The 5,286-nt window shown below is 49.2% G+C and overlaps 1 protein-coding gene across 1 annotated transcript in view; it reads right to left on the bottom strand.

Annotated features, from left to right (window-relative positions):
- Nucleotides 1–564: 564 nt before the first annotated feature.
- The window catches only part of Atg4c (autophagy related 4C cysteine peptidase), a 112,819-nt gene continuing 108,097 nt past the window's right edge, over nucleotides 565–5,286 (bottom strand). Inside the window, exon 15 of the mRNA XM_087212830.1 lies at nucleotides 565–5,286. This exon is cut by the window's right edge and continues 976 nt beyond it. The gene's annotated coding sequence lies outside the window, so the exon portion shown is untranslated.

The following is a 5,286-nucleotide window of genomic DNA, read 5'->3' as shown; positions in this document are numbered from 1 at the left end:
ATAGCAGCACAATTTGTAATAGCTAAAACTTGGAAACAGCCCAAATGCCCGTCAACTGGAGACTGGATAAAGAAAATGTGGGGTTTTTAAAAAATAAAATGGAGTACTACTCAGCCATAAAAAATGAGGAATTAGAGACATTTATAGCTAAATGGATGCACATTGAGGCGATACTGTTAAGTGAAATAAATAGGACACACATGTGTAAATACTGAATAGTTTCTCTAGTGTGAGAAACTGAAAGTGTAAATAAGGACTAAAAGGTATAATAGATAATGTGAAAATAGAAGAAAAGGGGCAGACTGGAAGTGGGAGGGGTAGGGGAAAGGAAAGAAGGGAATGGAATTCATATGAGAAAATGAAAAAATGGAAACAAAGTCTTTGTGAATAGGGAGGGATGGAGGGGTTGAAGGGAGGCCAGGGGAAGGGGGAAAAATAAGAACCAAGAGAGATTATGTAAAGGTGCAAATTTCCAATGATGAATGTCCTTATATTATATATCTAAAAGGTACCAATAAAGTAAAATTTTTAAAAAAACTAATATAATATGAGGTGTGACCAAAATATATGATGAATATTTTAATTTTCAAAAATTACTACAGCAAATGATACATTGCCAATAACTCTGTCACTTTGAACACACATCACTTTCCAAGCATTTCAGGAAGTCCTCCCCTGAGGGTCTTTTCATGGTTGCCTCAATGTCCTGAATTGATTCAAAATGTTTACAGCAGTCTCTGTCAAACAAAAACATCATGGTGCATCTTCATCCACCTTATTCACCAGATCTGGTGCTGTGTGACTTCTGGCTCTTCCCCCAAAGTCAAAATGACCAGGAAAGGGAAATGTTTTCAAGGCAGCCAGGACAGTGCAGCTGAAGACCTGCAGGAGAGAGGCCTCCAGAGCTGCTGCAGGAAGCGGCCAGGACGGTGGGATGGGTGTATGTGGGGTGCGGGGGACTGAGGCGATTCATGACATTGTCTTTCACTGCAATAGTGTTCTAAATTTCCACATTCAGCGTGCTTTTCTACTGCACCTTGCATGCTAACCGGGCTCGGTATGGCTACCGCTCTACGGCTTGAGAGCCAGAGGCTCCCAGGGAGAACCTGGGTGCAGCCCCAGACTACAGTGGCCCCCAACACGTGAGCCATTACTGCTAAAGTGATCACATGTGCTGCTTCTCACTGCTCTACCCTTGGAGACGTCCTGGTGGATGTTCCTCCACTGTGCTTACTCGATCTACTGGATGTTGCACATTAACTATGCAAGGTTACCGAGATTAAAAAGCCAGGGTTGTTTACAAGTCAGTGAGATCTCGGGTGGCCAGGACCACAGCCACAGGTCCCCGGCAGCACCCCCTCGAGGCCCCAGGGAGCGTGCCCGCCATGAGGCTCCCTTCCTCCAGATGGCAGGCGGGATGGGAGGGTCCGAAGTCTCTCACCCAGCCATCTAGCCGTGACTGACTCCCTTGAGGGCATCCCTGCCAGGCTCTAGAACTCACTCAAGTTCTCCAGGATGGGATGATCTTATTTCTCATGGAATTTGATCCTGATACTTTTTCTTCCACAGAAGTACAACTTGGGAATCCAGTGAGACCTCTAACACACATCACACTTACTTACACACACATAGCACTGATCTTCCAGTATTTTAGAAATATCCTTGTAGCAGGAGACACAGAAATCACTAGGCAGGGAGGAGTGAAGCAGTACAAAAACACACTTGCTGAGCACCTGCCTGTGCCAGGCACCATGCCAGGTGCTGGGGCAAAAAGCTAAGCACAGTAGGCTCCTCGTTCTCACGTTCCAAGCCAGAGCCGTGTCACAGCCACCCGTGATTGCCCTTGCACACGCGTGCATTCATCCCCACGCACTACCCAAGCATGCACTGAGTACCAGCCCTGTGCCAGGCCTGGGATGCAGAACTGAAGGAAATAAACACGGCCCTGCCTCCCGGGCTTGCAGGCTCGCCGGGAAGAGATGGGAAGAAATGAACACGCGGCTGTGATAGGGTGCTGCAGAAAATGACAGAGCAGGGAGCGGCGGGGTCGGTGCCGGGCCTGTGGTGCACATGGGAAGGGCAAACCAAGAAGAGTCACTCTGGCAGGAGGGGTTTGAAACAGACCCTGAGGCACTATGGCAGGGCCACAAGGCCTGGGACGGGATTTCGAGAGAAGGCACTGAGATGGGAAGTGTTCCACGCACTGAGGGAGTGGCAGGGCCATGGAGGGAGGGATGCAAAGAGAGGAGTCAGCCTGGGTTGTGTGGGGCCTGGTTGGCCGTGGTGAAGTCCTTGAAGGTGGTATAAGAGTTAATGGGAGCCGGACAGGGGTGCCTATAACCCCAGCACTCTGGGAGACTGAGGCAGGAGGGTCTTGAGTTCAAGACCAGCCTGAGAAAGTTAGCAAATTAACAAGAACTTGTCTCAAAATAAAAACAAACAAACAAAAATATGGGCTAGGGATGTAGCTCAGTATGAAGGCCCTGGGTTCGATCCCTGGTACAAAAAGAAGAGTTACTGGGGTCAGGCAAGGTGGCATTTGCCCATAATCTCACCCACTTGGGATGTTGAGACAGGAGGATCGTAAGGTCAGGCAACCCGGGCAACTTACTAGGACCCTGTCTCAAACAAAATTTAACACCGGATAGGGGAGAGGTTCACCCTGGTGGACGGGAGCCTTAGGCAGGTGTGGTGGGGAGTGGCAGGGCACTGGCTGACATCCGGAGAGCCACCCCTTAGCTGCTGAGTGGGTATCAGGAGGGTGGTGGCCACAGGGACCAAGTGACCCGGTGAATGGCTTCTGTGGAGCAGGTGGCTATGGGGCCAGGAGCTGCGGTCCCCCCACGGCCCGGCCGCATGCAGCAGCTCCCCTGGCTCAGGCAGAAAGGCTTCTCCCTGGCTGGGCCTCGCCAGACTCGGCCCTCACCTTCCAGCTTGGGCGTGGTGAGCCTGTCCCTCCTCAGGAGTCCCCAGCCCACCAGCTCCCTGGGGAGGCTCCGCCCACTCAGGAGAGGCCTCAGAGGAGCGGCCAGCCTCACCGGCCTGCCACCTTTCCCACCCGGCCGGGAGGGCCTCAGACCCTCCTCCTCTGCCCCTGGCCTGACCAGCGACCTTTTCTCTTCACTTCTGGTCTTCAGGGTCGGAGCAGCCACAGTGCCTTCCCAGGGCCACCAGTCCCTGGCTCTGCCCCTTGCTGCCTGCCCGTTCTCTCTCGCTCTTTTTCATAACATCATCATGAGCTTGTGGTTTTTAATCACATCGGATGGGGTTTAATCTATTGTGGTTATTCCTAAGGGAGCTTAAATGGTCCCACTGTTCAGCAGGAGCCTCTTGGTGACAGAGCGCGCAGGTGTGGCCCCCTTGGTTGTGATGTGCTCACCGCAGCTGGTCCATTCCCTGCCTCTCACCTGGGGACAGCCATTTCTCTGGGGACAATGCATCCCCTCCAGGGAAAGTGTCTCTGCCACCTCAGCACGGGTTGCTCACTGTTTCCATTGTTCCTAGGACTCTTCAGGAGTAGACAACTATTTTCTAGTATAATTAAATATGATTTCCTATCAATGCTTCCAATTTAAATTATGAGATTTTTACTCCTTTGCCCCATATTGATAGTCCTAGTCCTCAATAGTTCTAGAAGTGATAGAATTACTAATTTGCTTCATTTCCACCAAGTGTACACAACAATCTTGAGAATTCTAGTGACAACAACTGTGCTACCAAGAGCATAATCACTGAAAATAGCTCAGGATCTCTCGAAGTTGCTTCCGTGCTGAGGGCATCTCACCCCCAAGGCCTGAAGCCACTGGCACTGCTCTCCCAGTTCTCAGGGACACGAGGCAGGAAGCTTAGGGGAATCCAGGCCCAAGGAGGAGATCCTTGGTACGAGGGGGTGACCTCAGTGGAGCCCAGGGTGGATGATTCTGTCAGACCCGAGTCCCCAGTGCCGTGACTTCTGAAGCACTCTGTGAATAAAAGACTGTTTTTTTTTTGGTACCAGGGAGCGAACTCGGGACCTTGAGTTTGTGAGGCAGGTGGCAGCACCACTGAGGTAAATCCTTGGCCCATGAATAAAAGACTTTTTAAACTGTAGCTTTTGGGAAATTTTTTAAAATTCTGTTTTCTAAAAAATAGGCTTTGGGTGTGAGTGTCACAGCAGGTGACATGCACCAAGCCAGCCAGGGGCTTTCTTGTCACCCCAACCAGGTCGGTGGCCCCCACAGTGTTCACTGGGGCAAGGAGCACACGTCCTGAGACGCTGGCTGATGACTCCTTGGGCTGCAGCAGCAGCTTTCCTAACTCTCAGTTCCCATTTCACAGAGGGAAAAACTGAGGCTCATGAAGAACTCAGCCTGGCCAGTTAGCGAGTCAAGAACTGAGGTTCAGACCAAGGCTTAGACCCCAAATCCCAGCAGTCTGTGCTCGGTCACCAGTCTGGGCTCCCCAACCTTGGCGTGGACACAGGGACAGAGGACTTGACAGGCAAAGTCAATAGGAGAAAAAGCCTAAACTTTTACTCTGTGCCCCAAATTATGATGCCACTCATCAACCAGATGTCACCGCTTGGTTATGGAGTGATCATAAAAAATAATAAAACTTTACCTTCGAATCTTCACTTTAAAAATGCCTCTGCACCAAACCTGCAAAGTCAATACCTGAAACATCAGCACATAAAAATGGAAAGCTCTCTGTAGTCTTAATTTTCCTATAAATCAAAAACTTCAAAATATAAAGTCCACCTTAGAACAGACAAGGGAAAGGAAGGACATGACCTCCCATTGCTTAAACGCTTCCCTTTCCTTTTTCGTTTATACATAATTTTGTCAAAAAGGAACAAAATTGACTGCTTTTGCTAAATTCATACCTCCTGCTCTGTCTTGAACACAGCCACCCATTCTAGGGTTTTGGAATCTAAGGGTTTTAGGTTCAGACCTGGGCTTTGCCCCTTCCCAGCATCCATGTTGTCATGGTGACCACTTCCAGAAGCGTATGAAGATGAAGGACCACCCTTCCAGCCACGCCTTGGGCCCAGGGCCTGGCACGGTGGCTGCTCCATGAAGGTGGCTGTTGGTCACTTTCACCCCTTGCCTTCCCTGAGGGGATGGAGTTAAGGTTGGAAACTGGAAATTGGGAAACACACAGCTGAAACAAATCTTAATCTTCATTCATAATTCATTTCTTTCTTAAATAATAAAAATCAACTCAGTTTCTATATTTGAACTATGTAAGGACTAAAATAATCAAAAGTTAAATGTTATTTTATTATTGCTAAATTAAATTTTTAAATAG

The sequence above is a fragment of the Heterocephalus glaber genome, unplaced genomic scaffold, assembly GCF_053883595.1.
Source record: "Heterocephalus glaber isolate CG9 unplaced genomic scaffold, H.glaber_assembly_v1.0 deba00001442, whole genome shotgun sequence".
NCBI lineage: Eukaryota > Metazoa > Chordata > Mammalia > Rodentia > Bathyergidae > Heterocephalus > Heterocephalus glaber.
Note: the sequence above shows the minus strand (reverse complement) of the source record. Positions and strands in the feature narration are given on the sequence as shown.